The 23653-nt window shown below is 36.8% G+C and overlaps 1 long non-coding RNA gene across 1 annotated transcript in view; it reads left to right on the forward strand.

Annotated features, from left to right (window-relative positions):
* The window catches only part of LOC105540572, a 423715-nt gene that overhangs the window by 397752 nt on the left and 2310 nt on the right, over nucleotides 1–23653 (forward strand). The window contains exon 3 of the long non-coding RNA XR_001006210.1: nucleotides 17587–17647. This is a non-coding gene — a long non-coding RNA (uncharacterized LOC105540572). The remainder of the gene's footprint in view (nucleotides 1–17586; nucleotides 17648–23653) is intronic.

Here is a 23653-nt window from a genome sequence, read left to right on the forward strand (position 1 = left end):
GTCCAAAACTTTAATTGGACATGAGATGAGGAATATGTTGATCTCATCAGTAGATGTCTCTAGTGCATTGCATGTATGTGTATGCATGTGTTTTGTGTTTTCATTTTTTAACATATGGTGGGTGGCACTAGACATCTTTATTTCTGATAGGAGCTCTTCCTTTTGTTGTAAGAAATCCAGAAATGATTATCATTGCAATGTCTAATTACTCAGCATCACTTTTCCCTACTGCAGTAGTATTTTTCTTTATTCTTGCATGTTAGATCAGAATTCCAGGTTTTAAAAAAGACTAATTAGCAATTGGTAAATCATTTTTTGACAAATATTACTTGGGCAACCTGTAATGGGTGAAGGAAGATATAAAGATGAAATCTATGGAGTTGTAATAGATGCATTTTTAAACTTTATTTGAATATCTTTGATATTTCAAAGTGGTGTATACACTAGCAGTTAAGGCAAAGACTAACATGATCTACCGTATCTTGATTTTGGATTCTGCTAAGAACCAGATGCTTGTGTGCCCTCCCCACATTTATATGTTTATATGTTGAAGCCTAAATCCCCAGCATGATGGTATTTGGAGGTGGGGACTTTGGGACGTAATTAGGCCTTGAGGGTGGAACCCTCATGAATGGGATTTGTGCACCTATAAGAAGAGACATGAGAAAGATGATCTCTCTCTCTGCTACCTAAGGATACAGTGAGAAGGCAGTTGTCTACAAGCCAGAATGAGGGCAATCGCGAAAACTCAATCATACTGGCACCCTGATCTTGTTCTTCCAGACTTCAGAATGATGACATAAAAATTTCTGTTGTTTACACCACCCAATCTATGGTATTCTGTAGTTTGATTATGACAGAGGAAAAGCACTGAACACTAACTGCCTTCCTAAAAATAAAGTGCAAGAGCAGACAGTGGCTGGCTTGGTGAAGCTTCATCTCCAGCTAATCAATTTAAGACACACAGGTTGAAACCTATTTGGGTACATGCAGTGAAATGTCAGATTTCTCATAGGTTCCTTACCTAACTGGTATGCCCTGAGTCAACTAGGAAACTGTAAGAAGCTAAGGAAAACTGTGAGTCTGGTGCAGAGAATATTGTTTAACATTTTAGTGACACCCAGAATCTAGAAATATACCTTTGCCTTAACAAGGGAAGTTCTCCCCTAATGAATCCTTATTGCCCTTTTGATTTACTCATAGATGTCTATATCTTTTATATTTGAAAATGAAAGCTTTGGAAGGCTACTATTGTGCCATTTCTGTAAATGTACTTTTATTGCTTAAATTACACAGCATTTTTCACCAGTTCTTTATTACTTTCTTTGGTGTATTTACTATAAGACACTGTAGCTTCTGGCTGTAACTCAGACTGCATGGAAGTTCTATATTTTTAGAGACTTTTTCAGTCAGATAGAAAATGTAATGGATAATAAAAGATCCAACGAAAATCTTAGAGTGGAATCATAAATTCTTTGATTAAATTCCAATATCTATAACTATAAACATATAGGAGAATCTATTCACTGGTGTCTCCAGCTGTGTGTGTGTCTGTGTGTGTGTGTGTGTGTGTGAGAGAGAGAGAGAGAGAGAAAGAGAAGCTGTGAGTTGGTAATACTTGTTATAAAAGCAATGAGAGTTTATAGGCTCATAGCATTTTTACTTGCCTTCATTACACTTGCAGGTCTGTTATTATTAGGACTTTGAGTAGCCCTAGCCCATGTTCAATACGTATTTGTGGAACAAATGTTACAGAAATAAGAATGTTTCTGATTGAATTTTTTTTTTTTATTTTTGTGGCCAGAATTTTAAAAATAGTCATTGTGGTGTATTTCCAAATAGTTGCCTTGGTAACCTACAGTGAAAGAAAATTAGAGGGTTGCTAATGTATCAAAACATTTAAAACATCATCTGTTTTATACCAGCTTCCGTTGTCTAAACTGTTATAACTTCATCCGGTGATGAATTTGCCCTCCAGATGAAAATAAAGATTTCTTGATTGTTCTCTCATGTGGGAGAATGTGTAATATGTAGAAAGGACATTGTTTAGTTGATTGTCTAGAATATTTCAATATTTATGAAAAAATCTTACATCTTTTTTTATTGTTCCTTATTCAAAATGACTGTTGTTGTCCAAATGTCTTTCTTTAGTAAAATAGTTTTATCTATTGTGAGATGTTGGTTGACTCAAGCAGCTGATGTATGCATCCAAATTCTAGCAGTTTCTGAGAAATGTCTCCAAAGTTACTTGCATAAACCAGTGTTGATGACTATTTGCTGAGAAGCACATACAATTCTGTGGATTCTCTGCAAGGCTGGTGCTTTATCTAGTAAAACAGACCATTTGTTCTATCTCTCTTTCATAAAGCAATTACAGTTTATATGGGGTATTACACATGCTTCTAAGTAGCATTTTATTTTGGAATTCAATGAAAGCCTATGATTGGGTGTGTGTGTATATACTTATATTGTGTGTGTACACACACATGCATACACACTATATAAATATACACATAATACACACATTATATAAATAAATTTACATACATATTTTTAATTTTATCTCCTCTTATAAAAATTTATCCTTCAAAAGAGGCAAAATCATGTTGGATTACATAGTATTTGTTCACCTATGATTAACATATTTTAACAAGTAAAATGTGGTTTAATCATTTACCCCAAACCATATCTTCTGCCTTTATTATAATTTGCTATAAGGTTTTTATGCAATTCTTAACAGTAGTCAGTACACAAGATTCATTAATTGGATTAGATCTTCCAGTAAATTTTAGCTACTGCTAGTTGAATCTCAACATTTTTCTAATATTTCAAATCCAGATTCCCATGATATCAGAATAATTAGAAGAGCTGGATAAAGAGTAATGTCTAAGCCCTACTACTACTCCAGACTTCATAAATGAAAATGAAAGATTGGCCCATGGGGTGCCATGCCCAGTCCTGATGCTGACGAATGTTATTCTGCTGTGGATGATGGTGATGAATTACTTTGACATTACAAAGAATCGTGTCATATGAGGTTTCCAGGCCTGAAAGTCCTCTTAGCACTTAAATGCTAGATGCATTGATTCATGTCTGTGCTGCTTCTCAGTTTAACAGATAATAAAAAATTAAATGTTTCCATTTTAATGGTATAAGGGATATAAAAACGTACATGGTCTTTTTCTTTTCAAAAATGGCCTGTGTCTTCCCATAGACCAATAGCCTGATATTGCTTAAACATTGAATTTAAAAGAATCAAAGTGTAATTTGAACCTAATTTGTTGGTTTCAGCCCCCAGCACCCAGCCAAACTCCATCATAATGAATCATATATGAAGTGTTCCAAGACAGTCTAAGATAATTTATGATGATATATTAGATTTAGAACTACTATAGAAAATCTCTAAAGTCATCAGCTCACATTTGGAAATGTTGCCATGAGTCACCTGGAAATTGGAATATTGTTTTACTTCCCCGTAGACTTGCAGACATTCAAGTATAATTTAAATCTGTCTTAAAAATGCAGAATTTTGCTTTCATTACATATTAATATGACCCTAATTGCTCTGTAACCATTAGCAGTTTGGCTATATTATTTAAAGTGTGCATGCATAAGTATATGCTTAATATTTTGTTTCTTCCTATGTATAAAAGCTTGCTTAAAATATTAATGAATACAATGACCCAAGCCCTTTTGGAAACATTATTATTTTGAATATTTTACTTAGTATTAATTAATAACTTTGGGCTAGTTGTCCCTGTTAAAGTCACATACTAATTAAATTTTTCTCTGGACCAGATAACCGGTTAAACTTATTACATATTAAAGAATTTGTAAGATCCTTAGGTTACATGAGAATATAGCTAAATTGTAGTATTCACATAAACTCAGGGTGAATTCCATGGGAATTCTTTAGGTGTAAGACAGTCTTACTCTAATTGTGCTAATTTGCATTTGCATAATATTTGATAATTTTCATAACTCTTTATCTCACTTCATATTTGATCTTCACGATATGCCCAAGAGTATAGTAATATAAGCATTTTAATCTTTAATTTCTAAGCCCCCTTGTTGAGTTACAGTCTAAGAGGGACCTGCCTGATATTGAATCTCACTTTAAAGATGAGGTGCAAGTTCATTTGCTGGATTTTTTTTTCCCTTCTCTTATTCTAGATTTAGGTCATTGGGGTACCTACTAATCTGCGATTTCTGTGCTTTTGATTATGCGCTATTGTTTTTGTTATGGCAATATCCAAATGGGGCTGTGAATAAAATTTTCATTACAAATCTGATGTTGACGTTAAAGCAAGTCTTCTTAGGGAATCAGTGTGTCAGCAGTTCAATCTGCTGGGAGTAACAAGTACTAAAACAGTATAGCAAAAATGCTAAGATCTTAGTTCTTTCTGGGCAAGTCCTAAATTTGATTGACTGTTTTGCAACTTGGCCTTGGCAAATTTTTCAAATATTCTTAAACCTTGGTTCCTTCATCTTCAAAAAGGAGATAATGCCAATTAGTATTTTTTTCAGTTCTGGGATTAAATGAGATCTTACATGGAAAGCGGGATACAGAGAAAGCGTTGAATACATGTTAGTTGCCTCTCTTCCTTTCTTTTTTAAAATGTGTTTTAAACAAGGAAGAAAGACCCTATGTGGAGTATTGTATAAACAAAGAAAGTACTTCACACATATTTTCATGTAATCCACCAAAAAAACCATACAAACACACCAACCTGCTGATAATATGTGTGCCCTCCTGTATAAATCAGTGAACAAATTGTTTTTAATTTTTTGGCAGACTTATGAAGCCAATTAGCTTTGTAATATATATTCAACTTTAATGGGCAAGTAAATAATTAATGTTATTGCCTTTGTAAATTTAACTTTTCAGTTATAAATTAACATAATTAAAAGAGTAATGTTTCAGTATGCATTCTAGCCAAATTTAAATCAAGCAATTAAATTGTAGGTTTTCCTCACCAAATGAGCTCAGCTCGTTATGACACAGATGACAGATGTAAATTTGTTTTTTCATGGTCAGGTTCATTACAAAAACACGAAGGAAAATACTTGCAGGACATGTAATCAAGTACATTATTCTAAGCACCATTTATGTATTTAAAACTGTTTTTCTGGTTTCTCTGTCTTAAATTTAGGACAGTGTTAAGACACTGTCGTGTTTTCCTCCCTTCTGAGGGATGATCTCTCCTTTAAGGGATCACTTAGGACTGTGAAAGAAAGTAAAGAGACCGGTTGCGGTGTCTCATGCCTGTAATCCCAGCACTTTGGGAGGCTGAGGCGGGTGGATCACGAGGTCAGGAGTTCAAGACCAGCCTGGCCAAGATGGTGAAACACCGTCTCTACTAAAAATACAAAAATTAGCCAGGTGTGGTGGCACATGCCTGTAATCCCAGCTACTTGGGAGGCTGAGGTAGAGAATTGATTGAACCCAGGAGGCGGAGGTTGCAGTGAGCGGAGATCATGCCACTGCATTCCAACCTGGGCAACAGAGAGAGACTCTGTCTCAAAACAAAACAAAACAAAACAAACAAACAAAAAAAAAGCAGGAGAATAATACTGTTTTGGTTATTATGTGCAGTGATCCAAATCTGAAGATGATCTGTTTATGTGTAGGGACAGGACCTCAAAACCAGAATTGAAATCATTTAAATGGAAAGTTTAGCAAATTTGCAGATTTGAAAGGAAGAATTTAAAGAGCTAGCTGTGTGAAAACTGTGATTGTTATGTCAAAGTAGTGAAGGAAAGACAGGACTATAGGGTGAATGCTTTGCTATGGCATTCATGTGAATGCAGAAAGGTATAAAGCGGGAGCTTGTTTCTCCCTGAGATGGGAAGCAGGTGTGTTTTGTTCTTCCTTTTAAATTAGCTTTGTGAAGTACTATCAAGCTGATTTTAATCTAGAACAATCTATTTTGTGACTACATTGTTCCAACCTGAATGAGTAGAAAATGGGGTCTGCTATGTGAAGATAATTAAACTGCAGATGTTTTAATCTTCAAGAGATACTGATATGTAATTAACCATGCACTGACTAATGATCTATATTTAACTGTTCACAACTTTGAGGTACACTAATAAAAGTAGGATTTCAGAGCTTGTTAGAATGGGCATATGTATCACATAAATATCTTTAGAAGACAGATACTTATGTTTCTCTTTCTTGCCCACTAATATCTATACATATAAAGTTAATCCCCTTTCAGTGATGTTGAGTATATAAAATGGCAACACTATGACATTTATCTTTAATTTGTTGAGTCTCTAGTGATGAGTTATTTTAGTGTATCCAATATCATAAGGGTGACTTAAATTCTTTACCCTGTAAAGAATTGTTAACCATGTTTTAGAAAATGTGTATCCTATTGTTTATGTTCGTTTTTCATCACACAACATATCTCTTCCCCTTGACATTTGATCTCTGTGTTAAAGAGTCCTTGTCTACAGGTTGAGGTCTAATTAAGGTCTTTTCTAAATGTGATATACAGTCACTCTATTTTTCTGCCCAGCATTATTTTTTCTGCTTTTCTCAGTAACTGCCCCTTACTGCTGCTGTCTGCTACCAATTCTTAAAAGCAAATAAAGCTGACAATTATGACTAATTTCTAATCCTCATTTTAGTCAACAGGCAGTAGCTACCTCATGAGTCCATCAATTTACCTTGGAGTAAGTCTGTAGGTTAGTGGTTGTAAATCCATTTTGGATCAGAAGTGGTGGGCCCTCTGTCTAGGAAAATGTGAAAAACAACTTTACATAAATTGCAGGGGGTTAACGGAACCCCTAGTAGCTCATTCATGGTTTCAGGTTAAAACCTCTGTATAAGACTAGCAGATCTTTCTTCATTTATAATTCCATTACAATTCAATAATTATGTATAAAAATATGCATATTGTTCTCTTCTAAATTAGATTTTTACTTGGTCATACTAACTTAAATGTGTATTATTTCCGCTTTCCAAAATGCTAGTCATTTTTCAAAGTTAAATCAAACATCTCTTCAATGAAGCTCTCTGTCTTCCCACAAATCCTCCCTCTCAGGCAACTGAAAGTAGTTGATCTTTGTTTGTTTGTTTATTTGTTTTGTCATTCCCGCTCTTAACTCCTATTCCTCCTTATAGATATATCTTTTGTGCAAGTTAATATTTTCTGCCATTTATAGATTTATGCCTACTAATGTTTTTCAACTTACTCTCCATGGAAACAGCAATTCTGTTTTTCCACACATTTTATTGATTTACATAGTGTTTATAATAAATAATGTAGAAACATGTGCTTTTGCAAACAAAAGTAGCTGAAGTAAACAAGCTCGGGAACAAACACAGTTGCCTCTTGGTATACATACATCTAAACAGAAATATGTGAAATACAAGAGAGTAGTCTGATAGTTTCCAATGTTTATCATAATATGGGCACCATTTGGAATATTTTATGAAAGGAATGAAGCACATTGTCTAATTTGATGAGTTGGTATATTGTCAGCCATTTAAGAGTTTCTGTTGCAATAAAGAAAACTAATCCTTTCCAATCCTTGGCACTACCAATTTTTATGCCAGAAAACCAGGGTAAACTAGGATGCACACCTTCTAGTAAACATTAATGTTTAATTTTTAAAATGTTAATTTAAAAAATTTAAATTGCACAACTTTACTTTTTGCATTTCATAACATTACCTAATGGCATTAAAGTATCTTAGCAAGCAGTTATGTATAGGATTTAACAGTTTTTGCTATGGAATCAGTGGCTAGGAACTTTTGTCTCTTAATGGTTATAAAATTTGGGCAAGCTATTTAATGTATAAACCCGAATTTTCTTAGCTGTAAAATGGAGATAATAGTTAAAGCTAAGTAGAGATTATTATAAGATTGGATGCCTTATACATATAGCATTAAATAAGTATAATCTGTTATACATTTTAATAATGAAATTTACTAGGTATTTATCAAATATATGGAATATACCTTTATGACACATTCATAATTTCATTTATTTGAAACAGCCATCTAAAACTCCTAATTGTATTTACTTTAAGAATATTGAAAGCATTGATATTATTTCTATCAAGTCTTATTGGCTTTCCTAATCAAATATATTGTTTTTTATTTCATACATTTGGTGGAGTTGTAGGTCTACAAATATCAGTAGGAACTCATGGATAAGAGAGTTGATCAAGTTCAGTATTTGGCCTTGCTGTAAGTGGGTTAAGTCAACACCAATACATTGGGCTAAGAAATTAGACAACAGTCTATTATTTCAGATTTGTGTTACACTTCCTAATACATAAAGAGTTCATAGAGTAAGGGGGAGTTTAAAAAATGGAACCTTTGTATTATTTATTTTTCTCCAATAATAACAGCAACAAACACTCAGTGAATATAGGCAGTGCTTGCTAGTAACTCACCTCTCAAGAAAGAAAAGCCCTATTTTAGAACATTTGTCAATGTTCATGGTGTGAGTATTCCCAATATGGCTGCTTTCAAGTTACTGATGACTTAATAAGCAGCTCATGAAACTCCTGAAAATTTGACAGGTGGCTCCTGCTAGCTGGTTTTAACACACAACTGATAGGTCCTTTGATCTCATCATTCAGAGTTGCCCTATAGTTGCTTGCCTTCTTGTGAAGTAACATTTCTCTTCTTCTGGACATATACTTTTTCCCTGCTTCACTTCTCATCTTGTTGACTTCATCTTCTCCCTTTCAGGTTCTATGCTAATTTCAGTGACTCAGTTTTGTTTGGTTCTTTTTTGATTTCTGTTTGGTAGGGATGGTGCAGTGGGTAAGTGGAGTGGGATAGGAAGGAGAAGAGTCATTTGAGCTAGAAGTCTTTCTTTTCCCTGAAACCTAAAGGCAGCTTTATATGTTTAAACTCCTTAATGTAGTCTGCATGGCTCTGTGTGACTCATCCCAATGTATTTTTCCATTCTGATTGTTTAGAGTGCTCTGTCCTCAAAATATGCAACTCATCCATCCATATAGGACTTTATAAATTTCCTTGAAAGTACAGTGTTCTCTCTTCCAAGCTTTCTTACCCGTAGTTTCTTCTGCCTGAAATGGTCTTCACATCTCTTCCCCTCCTCTGCTTTCATCCAGCCAAACCCCCTTCAGCCTCCATCTCATGCCCCTCTCTCTGATGTCTCAAATGTGTGTTATCCACTCATTTGTGATCCCACAACAAGTAAGTTTTGTACTTACTTTCCTAATCCATTTACTGCCCTATGTCTGATTCATTTGTCAACACTGTGACAAATGTTTGAAAGGCACTCCATAGGTATTTGCCAAATTAGGTACCAGGGCTTGTTAGGACAACTATGGGTTATGAATCAAGAGACCTTAGATCATTTGACACATGTCAGAAGACCTCTAGGACTTAGTTTTGTTTATTTACACAATATTCTGAGTTTCTGTCCTGCATTGTCAGGAGCAGATAACTCACCTCTGCTTTGGGGTCAGTAGCAAAGTGTGACATTTAAGGTATCTCTTTGCATCTGACTTCCTTTAAGATGTGAGAAGCAGCACAGTGTCATGGTTACAAGTGTGGACTCCAGAGCCAAGTCACCTTGACTCAAATCTCAGCACTGCTGCCTTGGATAAGTTGATTGTTTTTTCCATGTGTGAGGTGGAGATTAGAGGGGAATCTACCTCACAAGTTGTTAGGAGAAAGAAGTGGGTCAATACATATGAATAGGAGTTAGGTTTTATTAATATTACCTTTAATTTTGTTTTGCTGACCTCTATAAGGCTTTATTATATTTCTTCCCTTGGAATTATAGTAATTAGATTTCTACTTTAACTTATTTGTACTGAGTTCGGAGTCCGTAGAACCAAATATTCTTCCAAAATTAAAAAGCTATTTTTCACTCACCTATAATTTTCTTTCCTTTCTCTCCTTCTGACACACTTTCTGTAATTCTTTCTGAGCATTCTCTGGGACTGTACAGTGTTGGACTTGTTATTAGCATCAGCAAAATGAATTTCAGGAAGCATGAAGCAATTTTTTGTTCCTTATTTCCTCTCAGAAATGAGGTTTTTCATGTACACTGGCAACTTAAAAAAAAAAAAACTCTTTCCCATATTCAAGATAACTTTTCAAATTAATATAATGATTTGTTCCATTCTAAGGGGTAATTATCTGTAATGTTTTATTTTTAGAGTAATATCCAGTGATTTTCAGAAGCTAGAGGTTGTCATAAAATCATTGAAAGATAAGTAATGTTCTTCTAGCTACTCCGGGTGGGTGTCTCAGCTGGTTTGACCCTGCTTGAGAACTGAGTTTAGTATCCAGGCTGCCAGCTTTTATAAATTGTGAGGGTAAATGTGTTGTGAAGAGTCTGAGATCTGGGGTGAGCAGGGAGGAATGAGAGAGACAATATTTGAACAAGAAAAAAATATGTTTAGCAAATTGGATCTATTTACACTATTACATTAAAGAAGGAAATTAAACAAGCTCTAAGACATCCATGGGCAGATGGACACAACCTCCTTATGAGTGAGAAAAAAGAAGAGAGGAGGTGCTCAGAGACATTCGCAAATTACCCTCAAACCTGTTTTCATATTTCTTTTGGAGAGCTTGTGGGTCAAAGTGGTATCTTCTATTTCCAGTATTCTCAAGGCACTGAGACAAGACAGAGTGTGACACTTCACAGTGAAAGAAATGATGCCCAGTGTGGCTGGTGTACACTGAGTAGGTGAGAGGGTATGGTACAAGATGCCACCGGTGATGTAGCCAGGGGCCAGGTCTCAGATGACTTCCTAAGCAATGTTGAGAATTTGGGATTTCATTCTAAGGGCAGTGGGAAGCCTTTGGAAAGTTTGGACAGAGAAGTGGAAATCATTTATTTTTAAGATCCTTTCATCTATAAGGTAGACAATGGACTGGGATCAGCCAGAGATGCCTTGAGTAGAGACTAGTTGAAGGCTATTATAATAATGCAGACAAGGAGATGTCTGCTTTTTAGTGGCTCAGTCTAGGAAAGAAGAGAGACCACAGGAGATTCAGTAATCTTCTCCATATGAGAGGCACTGATGTGTAGCTAGTCATGTGAAAGAACTGAGAAAGAAAAGCAGACACAATTAATCCTTTACCATGTGTGTGCACATGTATTGGAGAGGTTAACAGTGTGATGTTACCTTAGTTTCACTTGTTAAAACCAGTGATAGAGGTGGATTTTTTTTTTTTCTTGAGACAGAGTCTTGCTCTGTCACCCAGGCTGGAGTGCAGTGGCATGATCTCGGCTCACTGCAACTTCTGCCTCCTAGGTTTAAGTAATTCTCCTGCCTCAGCCTCCCGAGTAGCTGGGACTACAGGCTTGCGCTGCCATGCCGGGCTAGTTTTTGTATTTTTAGTAGAGACAGGGTATCACCATGTTAGCCAGGCTGGTCTTGAACTTCTGACCTCAAGTGATCCGCCCACCTCAGCCTCCCAAAGTGCTAGGATTACAAAAAGTGGATTTTTGTAAGCCTTCTTATGTGAACGAGTTCAAAGATTTACCCATTTGTTTTCCTTTTTATAAACCATTTTCTCCTCTTAGAAATTTCTCAACTTGGAACTTTCAGTAAGTGAGATGTAAAATTAAGATAGACGTTTTTGGATTTTTACCAAATGGCTCATATAAGTTCATGAGCATCACTTGGCACCAGATGGCTAAGAACAATTATCAAGCATTTCTTTAGACTTTAATGTTTTCAGAGAACTTTATGATAAGTGACTAATTTAGCTTCACATTTGCCTGATGAGAAGGGTGAGGGAAAAATAATAGCCAGTCACCTAAGTCACATTTATGTAATTCATAGGGCTCTGTGGATTCTTAAGACATATTAAATAGTAAATTAGTGTGTGCTGAGGATGGGAAGCATAAGGTTTTGGGAAGGCTTAGGATTAGCAAACCTGTGGTGGTAACAAGGTTGAAATGAATTCTCATTACTTCACACCTAGATTTTAAGGGATTGTTATGGTTTGTTTTTGTTTGAGAATTGAGAACCAGGAAGCTAGACCCATCATATGTAATCTCTCTCCATTAATCAATCATATATAGAGGTAATATTATGCCCCTTCTACAGTTTAGGAAACTGAGGCCAGGTGAATCGGTGATTTGTTTGTTTGCATGGCCATTTAAGTTTGTAGAGTAAGAGTTCTACGGTTTGGGTGATTGATCATCCAGGTCTCGATATGAGATGACAGCTTTCCCCTCCATATGGAGGTGATGAGGCTGTTCATTTCCTGGCCAGGCACTCTGGCCTGCTGTGTGTGTCTGTGTTGTTTTATAAACTTTCTATAATCTACCTCTTGATAGGGCTAAATATGCTTCGAAATCTAATTTAATCTTTCTGGTTTCTAATGTGATTTCAATGAAAGCTTATTTCCAATGCAATGGTTTTGCAATTATAGTGGAATCTCAGCTTATGTGCATTTAATTTATGTAAATTCAACTTTACGTGCATGGCAAATAAAAGGAAAACTGTTTAAATCGTGTAGAAGATCCTGTCCCCTGTTCCATGCGGTGAGCCCATGCCTCAGAGTAAGAGAAGAGATTCTGCTTTTCTTTCTCTGTCCCAGGCCTTCACACCTTTTATAGGGGAGGACTTTGCCTGAGTGAGATTCTATTGTTTAAAAATACTTAGTTTTCAAACACTCTGGTCCCTAAGAAAAAGTCTTCATTTCACTTGTTTTTGACCTAAGAACTCTCTGCTACAAAACTGGAGGGAAGATTTTTTTCCTTTGCATTTATTTATTTATCTAACGCACATTGAATGAGAACTTACTGTGCTCCAGTACTGTTTTAAGGACTGGAAATACAGCAAACCCTAAAAAATTCCCTGACCTCAGAGATCTTACAGTTGAGTGGCTTTTGAGGTACAGAATGTCAGCCCGGGCATGCTGCCTGCCGAAGACATTTCAGGATTAATACCATTTGTGTGTGATTTTCACTTAGCTGATCATTTTTAAAATTGAGCCTCTCTTTACAGCTGCTGTAGAAGACAGTTTGGCAGTTTCTTACAAAGCTAAACCTACTTTTACCATAGGATACAGCAGTCATATTCTTGGTGTTTACACAAATGAGTGAAAAACTTACGTCCACACAAAAACTTGCACATGGATGTTTATAGCAGCCTTATTCATAATTACCAAAAGCTGGAAAGAGCCAACATGTCCTTCTTTTGATGAATGGATAAATAAATTGTGGTACATCTATACAATGGAATACTATTCTGTGCTAAGAAGAAATTTTTATCAAGCCATAAAAGTACATGGAGGAACCTTAAATGTATATTACTATGTGAAGAAAGCCCATCTGTAAATTCTATATGCTATATGATTCCAACAATATGACTCTCTAGAAAAGGAAAAAACTATGGAGACGGTAGTTGCTAGGGATTTGTGGGGAGGGAGGGATAAATAGATGGAGCCAGGGAACTTTTAGGGCAGAGAAACTACTTTGTATACTACTGTAGTGCAGGATGCATATCATAATACATTTGTCAAAACCCATAAAATGCACAACACCAAGCATGAACCCTAATGTAAATTATGGATTTTGAGGGATAATTTTGTGTCAGTGTAATGGTTCATCAAGTTTAAGAAATGTACCATGCCAGTTGGTGGATTATACTGTGCATTTGAAGGGATGGGTAGAGCACAAGGGATATATATGCGAGCTCTGAGCTCTCTGAAGTTCAATTCGATTTTGCTGTGAACCTAAGACTGCTATAATAAGTAATCTACATATAAAGACATAGCCCCCTTTTCTCCATCACGAGTACCCTCACACAAGCCACAACTCTTTATCCACGTATTTGTCATATCCCTTTTCTGATAATCTATGTAGTTTTGTAGTTTTACTGGGATCATAGAAACATTTTATAAAATGCCACGTTGTGCAACATGATCATGAAAGATGGGAAATAGGTGTTGGAGGCCTGGGTTTTTGTCATCCATCTGACCCAAGTCATTTATGTGACTTTGGATAAGCCTTTCTCCTCCCATCTATGAAATAATAGGATTCAATTGCCTAGTCCCTAGGGCCCCATCCAGTTGTTTTTTGAAATATTTTTAACTGAATGATTAAGACTTTTTCCTAATCATCGAGCAGTATGAAAGTAAAATTCCTTCAGTAAATTACAAGCCATATTTTCGTTCCTTTAAAAATCAAAATGTTTAAAGATATATAGATTAATGTTTTTACATTTTGCCATAGGACAGATTCCTAGAATCTCTTACACATATTGTTTGCATTGTGTGACACACTTATCTTTTAGACATTATTTTGGAGAAAAGATATTCAATATAACCTAACAGACAGGGATAGCAGATAACAGTCCAGATATTTTATTTTCAACTTTTATAATATTGTATTATAAAATATTACAATTTTTAAATTAAGGAAAATTATATGGTGAATACAGTGTGCTAATCACCCAGCTTTAGCAAATCTTAAGATTTTGCAAAATTTGCTTCTTAATTGTTTAAACAATAAAATATTATTGATGTTTAAAATCTCATATGGAAATAAACTGTTTTATATTAACTTTTTCATTTCTGTTCGTAAATGCATCAAATGCTTATTAAGAAAAATTGGAAAATTTAAAAAGTCAAATGATACATAATCTTACCACCCCGACAGTAGGACTATTAGGATCATTTTGGTAAACTTTCTTTGTCATGCAGATGCTATATGCACCTATATATGGCAAATAGTTATTTTTTATAATTTTATTATGGGAAATTTAAAACATATTAAAGTAAGGGGATAGGGTAATGAAATCCTATCTACCCATAAGCAAACCTCAAATGTTTCTAGTTCATGGGCAGTCTTGTATGTATTACCTAACCCTTATTGGAGCAAATTCCCACCCACAGTACCACTTCTTTAAGTAGTTCAGTGTTCATCTCTACAAGATGACATCCATAAATATAAGGATAATATTATGCAAAGACATTAATAAATCGTCAACATCAAGCATCTAATTATTTTTCAAATTATCGATAATTTTTTCTTACATATTGTTTGGAAATCAAGATCCAAATGAGTTTCATCCATTAAAATAGACTTTCTTGTCTCCTAAGTCTCTATTAATCCATAGTTTTCACATCACTATTAGTTGTTTTTCTTGTAATTTATATGTGGAAGACAATGGGGTTATTTGTCCTACAGACAGTCTCACAGTCTGGATGTTGCCAATTTTATCCCTATGATATTATTTACAGCATATTTCTAAGTCACCTGGATTTCCTATAAATGAGATTTAAGGATAACAACTTGATGTAATTTAGGTTGCATGTTTTTTTATCACATGTAACTTCACCTATGAAGCTACATACCTCCATCAGGAGGCAATGATGTCTTCTTGCTTTTGAAATGTTAGCAGCCGGCCGGGCGCCATGGCTCAAGCCTGTAATCCCAGCACTTTGGGAGGCCGAGACGGGCGGATCACGAGGTCAGGAGATCGAGACCATCCTGGCTAACACGGTGAAACCCCATTTCTACTAAAAAATACAAAAAACTAGCTGGGCGAGGTGGCGGGCACCTGTAGTCCCAACTACACGGGAGGCTGAGGCAGGAGAATGGCGTAAACCTGGGAGGCGGAGCTTGCAGTGAGCTGAGATCCGGCCACTGCACTCCAGCCTGGGCGACAGAGCGAGACTGTGTTTCAAAAAAAAAAAAAAAAAAGAGTTGAAATGTTAGCAGCCATTGATAATTATTGCCCACATCTACGATTTTATTGGGGCTACAAAATGTTGATCTTAAAATTTTATTATTTTGTCTTCATTTTTGGTGATAAACTTCTACAAATGGCAAGTTTTATCAGTATTTGATTATAGACTACAAGGAAAGGCAGGATAAATGCTTGTTTTTCTATTATTTACAACTTTCAAAATAATGATCTGGTTCCCCAAAGATGACCAATAAGAGGTTTTCTGTCTTCTTTTTTTTCGTAGTATTATTATGATCTCATAGATTTAAATATATTTGTAGTGTTTTTATCCTTTGCAGTTATTATTCTTGGTGATGCTCTAATTTTTCTATCCTTAATTTGCATTTCTCTTATTATTAATGTGGCTGAGCTCACAGACTATTTGCACTTCTTTTTCTTTAAATTTCCTGATGATGTCCCCTTGCCTATTTTTCTAGACACTTACTGGAGTTTTTCTCTTCTATCTCCAGAAAATGTTTATATGTTAGGAATATTAACTCTTTGCTCTTATGAGATGAAAAGAGTACTCACAAAATACCGTAAGCAGTGTAAGGAGATAAATAACAAACTCGGAAAACATGTTTACAATTTTTATCACAGGCAAAGATGAGTTCAGGTCTCAGCAGGAAAACGTATAACACAGTGATGGGAAGCCCAGACCCTGGACTCAAGACTCTCCTGCTTTCTAATCCATGCTCGATAATGTTACACAAGTTACTTTAACACTCCGAGCCTTCCCGTTCCTCATCTACAAACTGGGAATCCTAACAATATTGTCTCATTAGTTTACTGAAAAGATATCATGAGAAAATACAAGCTGAACACAGTGCTGGCACATACAAGCTCAATAAATCATAGTTTCAGAGACTCTTCTTGCTGAGTGCCAATAATGATGATAGTCAGTTGTGCTTTGTTGATGGCTTGGGGGTTGGGCAGTCATTCTACTCCTCTGAGCCTCAGACTCTTTGGGTTTACTGAACACATCAGTGTGAAAGGTCAATCCCTACAGGCCCGCTTTTCCTGCTTGCCACCACAGAGTTAACAAGGAAATTATGTGGCTTTGTTCAGACATCAGTCAGTGGAGGGTATCATACATAAATGATTGATTCATTTTTCTATACAGATAATATGTCTGTACAATGGCTCTGTCTTACTCTGTGCCTCAAAGAAATGGACATGAAACCGAGTCCATACTCTCAATAATTTGGTCTAGTAGGGAAGATGCAAACACATTGTTGCCCATATTACTATTTTTTTCATCCTCCTAAAACCCTTGTAAAATACAGTTAAGGTGTTATGCCCGTTTTATAAGTAAGAAAATTCAGACCCAGCATGGCACCATTGTATTAATTCAAGGCCCCTTGAGGAGGTTTTACTTAAATCTAATACTCACCCATGGAACTTCTACCCAGCTCTCAAGGATTTGTATGTCCTGACTAGATGAAATGTCTTATATTTGTGTTTTTTCCTGTTTTCCTCCTTTCTGTAACTGGTCAGCTGACTTTATTTTGGAAGGATTTTACTAAAGCAAAAATAAAATCCCCAAAATCATTTGACAATGAATATTGGCAGTGAACAATTGCATACTTAAGTCCTTTCTAGATGCTGCTCTAAGTGCTTTAAAATTGATTATCACAAAGAACTCTTTGAGATAGATATCATCATGGTATCTGTGATGCAGAAGAAACACTGAGAGCTTAAATAACATGCCCAAGGACACAACTCCGGGGGTGGCTGAGCCAGGAATCAAACCTAGGCAGGGATCTAATGCTTTAGCCAGTATTATCTTTGCATTTTATGATATCAAGGCAAAATAATATCCTTGTTGATAGTCTCCTAGAATGACAGGTTTTTGCTGAGCATCCTTTTTTTGTGTGTTCACAGTGGTGTAATATTGTGGATCTGACTTCATGTGTCACTAAGAACAAGAGATTCTGGGAATAAGGTGATGCTGATCTATTTTCGCTGATATCAGTGATTCTGATCATTTTTAAAAATTGTGTTGGGCATCTAGAGATATATGGAAAGCTAGCAAAAATAGCCACCAGTAATTTAATCACCCATCTGTCTAAGCATGTGGTCCAATTCTTCCTTCACACTAGCAAGTAAGGAGCTTGTGTAGGGGAATCAGCCATTGCCTGGTTTTGAGGCAGCACAGAGGGCCCACTGTCTAGATTTGAGGCCGTGTGGGATAGCATGCTGCCCTGCGAATTCTGTTGGTATGTACATGGTGTGTTGGTGCACTGGCATGCATGGAAGCTTATGGGGTGTGGTGTCTGAATATGTGAATCCTACAAAGAGTGGATGTATTTAAGGAAATCATACATACTCTTACTGTTTGGCTAGGAATGAGGACCACTTCCCTGGTAACAAAGACCAATTTCTTAAGGCAAAGAGGGGACCTGTATTCCTAGACAGCTAAACTAGTAAATGTCAGACTTGAAGAGGTGCCAGATGAATGCACACAGAAAAGGGTGAGGGTGGGCATCTATTCTATGTACATTCAATTATAAAAGCGCATCTACTTTTACTACTTGCACACCAGCAGTATGTAACCCATGTTTAAAAGTTTATGAGAGACACATATTTCATTAACTAGCCAAGAAAGCTACAACAGTTAGCCCAGGTGCCAGGAAATCTCCTAAACCCTCATTCTAACATTCAGTGACATTTTTTTCCAAAGTCCCTTTGATTTTACCATTCAATTTAAAAAGCTAATCAAGAAGGAAAATGATGCTAATACACTGGCAAGAGATTAGATATCTAAAAGTCACTGGAAGTTTTCTGTAATCTTCAAAATCCAGCAGTACAGATTTTATTTTGCTCTTCACCAGCAGTTTGTTTGTTTGTTGTCTAGACTAGAAATAAACAGAAGGGAAGGTCTTTAATATTTAGCCAGCCAAAACTGGTGATTCTAGTTACAGTTGGACACCTAGATGTCCAAAGTATTTTATGTTTAATAGGCCCTACTTTGAGTATTGTCATCTGCTAGAAAATATAATCAATATTTTACAACTGAGGCTGACCACCTGTGGTGACTTGGTGCTGGGTTTACAATCCATGTAGCTCATTCCAGTATGTAGTGTGACCACCTCTAGGCCTTTGGAGGAAATGTACCCTCTTTTATTTGGGTGTCTTTATTATTCTCAGCAGACACTGAGCTGGGCCAGTTTTCAGTCATACTATTAGGAGACTGAGCTATTCCTTTGGAGTTTAAGTTGTGGCATTTCCGAGTGTCAGAACTAGGTTTAATCAGAAATAAAACCTAGGAAAGAAGCAACGGTGATTTTCAGCATGTTTGGTGAATGCTGATATGCTCCAGGGTCAGTTCTGAGTTTGAATCCTGACTTGTCACTTCCTAGTTATGTGATTTCAATCAGATTACTTAATGTCTCTTTCATTTGTGTCCGTGTGAAGAGACCACTGAACAGGCTTTGTGTGAGCAACAAGGCTGTTTATTTCACCTGGGTGCAGGCGGGCTGAGTCCAAAAAGAGAGTCAGTGAAGGGAGATAGAGGTGGGGCCATTTTATAGGATTTGGGTAGGTAAAGGAAAATTACAGTCAAAGGGGGTTGTTCTCTGGCGGGCAGGAGCGGGGGGTCACAAAGTGCTCAGTGGGGGAACTTTTGAGCCAGGATGAGCCAAGAGAAGGAATTTTACGAGGTAATGTCATCAGTTAAGGCAGGCACAGGCCATTTTCAATTCTTTTGTGGTGGAATGTCATCAGTTAAGGCAGGAACTGGCCATTTTCACTTCTTTTGTGGTGGAATGTCATCAGTTAAGGCAGGAATCGGCCATCTGGATATGTACTTGTAGGTCACAGGGGATATGATGGTTTAGCTTGGGTTCGGAGGCCTGACAGTTTCCAAACTCAATTTCCTTCTATGCAAATGGAGGTAATATACATATTGTGAAGCATTGTTGGCAACAGGAATGCTATGTGTAGGTGTGTATGCCTATATGGTATCTCTACGATCACACTTCTTGAGAGGTAAATCTTTACAGCAATGTTTCTTTAATTCCCAGTAGGACCCAAATCTGTTGGCATAGTTTTAAATTTAAATTCATCATTAGATACATTTGAATCCATAGTTCATCCTTTCCCCCAGCACACTTCTGCTCAAAAATCTTAAGACCCATTTAGAGTTGCTAATACCTTCTACTACTCCCACTCCCCCTGGTTCTGCCTTCTCAGGATGCCTGCCTCTCTTGGGAGTCTGTCTTGGTGCCAGGGTATCTGTGAAACCCATGTCTGTGTGTGCTTTATGCTCACAGGAATCATTTTTAACACAACCTAACCATTAGAGAGGTGTGGTTCACACTCTGCCATCAGAGCAACCACTAATTGATACCTCTTGAAAAATGACAGATTCCCTGAAGCGTTCAAGGCCGCCTGACAGGCAAAGATGCCACCTACCTCTATGATTAGTACTTTCCCATGCAGACACTGGTGATTTAAGACATATGTTGTTCTTTCTTGACATTATTTTATTTCACATTATTCCTAGTATATACTTTCTCATTTTATTTTACCATATAATCCCTTTATTGTTTCCAAGGATTTCAAAAAAGCTAATTTCTGAAGCTGTGCCCTCTGGACCTAGTGTCCTTTACTGTGCCGTGTGGCATCTTATTAATGGATAGTGGAATTTGGTGAATACTTTTTTTGTTTCTGTGTTGAAGGAGCGAAATAAAGCAGAAAGAGGTGTGTATTGGGTGGGAGGTGGGAAGCAAAGTAAGGAAATTAGAGTTGTTCCCAAGAAAACCAAATATTATGGAATTGTCTCTCTCTATCAAGCAGAAATTGGGATATTTATGTCAGCACACCCTATATCACTACTTGAGAGAATCAACAAATTTGTAGGAATGTGTCATGTCTAACCATATCTGGGCAAAGTTAGGAAATAACAAAAGATAAAGAAAAACTGCTGGAAAAAAGGCTTAATGAAGGTAGGAATAAAGTCACTATTATCCTGTACCATATCCCCAGTCTTTAACAAAGTGCATGGCAAAGATTATATATTTCATAAACATTTGCTTTGTAAATGTGCTTTGGATCATGTCCTTGGGTGACTTAGAATGGACTGTAAGTACCTTTTCCCTGAAGCATTGTAACTATTTATTAGGTTGGGATGTAACTAAACCTGAAAGGTAAGTGACATATTTTTCTGTTGTTACTACCTGAGCATAGACAGTTTCTTAATATCAGTTAGGAAAAGAAGAAAGAAAGATGCATTTGGATAGACTTGAGACTTAAATTCTCAAAGCAGTCAGCACAATTTCTTTAATAACTCCATCTATCATTGTGCTGAATTACAGCATTGTTTGCTTCCAATGTTGTGTCTCTTGGCTTCAGAATGCAGGAATAATTGTAGACTGTGGCTTGACATTCCAAAACTGAGGCCAAGATCATCTTCAAATTGCCGGGTATGAGAAAGCAGACAATGAATGAATCACAAAACATGACTTTCTCATGTTACAATGTTCCACCATCTGCCCTGGAATGTGGGGGCAGCTGGGGTAACTGCATACAACTGATCCTGGAGATAGTCCAGACAAAGTTGCCCAAAGTCATTAAGGGCTACAAAAGCAATGTCATATGATAAAAGATGGAAAGATTCAGACTCCAGTGGGAAGTAAGATGAAGGTAGATACATTTATGAAATATCATGTAGAATATAACCCTGCAGCAGTAAAAACTTTAAAAATAAAGAACAGTAAAAGTTTATTCAGCACTTACATTATGCACAGTAATGAGTGATTTACCTATGACTTCATTTCATTTGCATAAACATCCTAGAGGGATAGGTATTTTCATCATCTATCTTTTATAGAAAAGAAATATGATACTTAGAGAAGTTGATTATCTTGGCCAGGGTTTCACAGTGGTAGAACCAGAACCAGAACCTCAGTAGTAAACCCCAAAGCCGAGTTCCTAAACATTGCACCATATTTCCTAACCACTTTTAGACTACTGAGGATAAGGGAGCCTTTTATTAGTTAAAAAAAAAAAAAAAGATCATTTTTGGGAGCTAAAGGTCTTCGAAGGAATTTATGTTACCCCCAATGAGGGGTAACATAAAATAAAAATGAGGGGTACCCCAGGGAGAGGAAGGGACAACCCTAAAGGCAAATGACAAATTGGTGACCAAATTAGGTTTAGATCTAAAGTCCTTTGATGACTGCCCAATACCTTTTCCCTAAACACATCATTTCCCCTTTTTGTTATCTAACCCTGGATTCCTTTACTTCATACTTTTTATTATAGTAAAGCAGGGACTGAGAGTTGAGGGAATGACAGGAAATAATGGCATGGAAGCAAAGGCAGAAAATCTGAAAAAGACATGATGAAAGTAACAATGAGATTTCAGTATTAGCCTATAAGCAGAGTCATCCCAATACATGCCACACATATTCTTTAGGGTATCTCCTAGAAATAGTTTTGGGGCTTTTGTTTGCTAACTTCACAAATATACCTAACATTCATCTTTTGCATCACACTACAGGCTATACCAATCCTTTTCCTAAACCCAACACTAGAAGACATTCATCTAGTCAGTATTTCATAGTTGTCAAAAATACAGGAGATGGAATGCTTTTGGTTCAAACCAGGCTCAGCCACTTATCAACTGAGTGGCCATGAGAAGGTTTACTTAACCTTACTGTCTGCTTATTCATTCATTCAATGAATATTTATTGAGCTCCACCTTCGTTCAAGGTTATCAGTGAAGTGAGGTGCTGGAGACACAGCAGGATACCAGAGATAGAATTTCTTGCATGCATGGAGTTTACATTTTATTGGGGGATGAGAGATAATAAACAGATAGACATGTAATACATCAAAAAGACTTTTACATCTAGAGAAAAAGGGATGAGATATGTGGTATGAGTTTATAATTTTAAGCAGGGTAATTTTACAAGGGTCCTCACTGGAAAGGTAACATTTGGGCAAAGACATGAAACAGTGAGGAGAAAAGTTTCCCAGGTAGAGGGAATGATGAGTTCAAAGGCTCCTGATAGAGTCAGGGGTGTGTTAGAGCAGCAGCATGGCTAGAGAGGAAGAAATGAGAGGGAGAAGGGTAGATGATGAGGATGGTGGTAAGAAAGATGCATCAAACATCAAGCAGGATCTTTTTGGCCATTGTAACAACTTTAACTTTGAGTCTGAGTGAGGTGGAAGGTTTTGAGCAGGGGAGTGTCATTCTCTTACATGGGCCTGGTGGAGAATACCAGCCCTAGTTTGGGAAAGCCTGCTGTGCAACCTTGCAGATGGTTAATGATGTCTTGCGCCAGCATGGCAGTAAAAGATGTGGTAAAAAATGGTCAGCTGCTGGATTTATTCTGAAGATAGCGCCACCAGAATGTGCTGATGAAATGGACAATGTGAGGTAGATAGGCAAGACAGGCATCAAAGTTTACTTGGAGGGTTTAGGCCTGACCAACTGGGTGAATAAAATTGCCACTGACTGAGAAGGTATACACTTAGAAGAAGGAGGGCTTTAGTATTTTCCAGGTGGGAGCTGGTGGTGGTGGTGGTGAAGTCATGACCTCAGTTGGGTCATGTTATATCTGATATGCCTATTGGAATCCCAAGTAGAGTTGTTGAAGAGTCAGTTGATTGAGTTTAGAGTTCAGGGAAATATCTGGGCCTGGAGACAAATCTCAGAGTTTTCAGAGTATAACTGGTATCTCAAGCTGTGGACCTGGAAGATGTACCTGGTGAGAAAGTGTGTATAGAGAAGAGGCTCAGGACTGAACCCTAAGATCTCCTTATGTTGGAAACTGGGAGGATGAAAAGATGCAACAGAGGTAGTCAAGATGGAGTGGCCAGTGGTAGCGGTAAGATTGGTACCTTAGAAGTCAAGTGAGGGAGGTATTTCAAGGTGGAGTGATGCACTGGTGCCTGGTCTTACTTTTATGATAGACCAGTGTTAAACACATTGTTTTCGTAT

Source organism: Mandrillus leucophaeus, unplaced genomic scaffold (assembly GCF_000951045.1).
Source record: "Mandrillus leucophaeus isolate KB7577 unplaced genomic scaffold, Mleu.le_1.0 Scaffold222, whole genome shotgun sequence".
NCBI lineage: Eukaryota > Metazoa > Chordata > Mammalia > Primates > Cercopithecidae > Mandrillus > Mandrillus leucophaeus.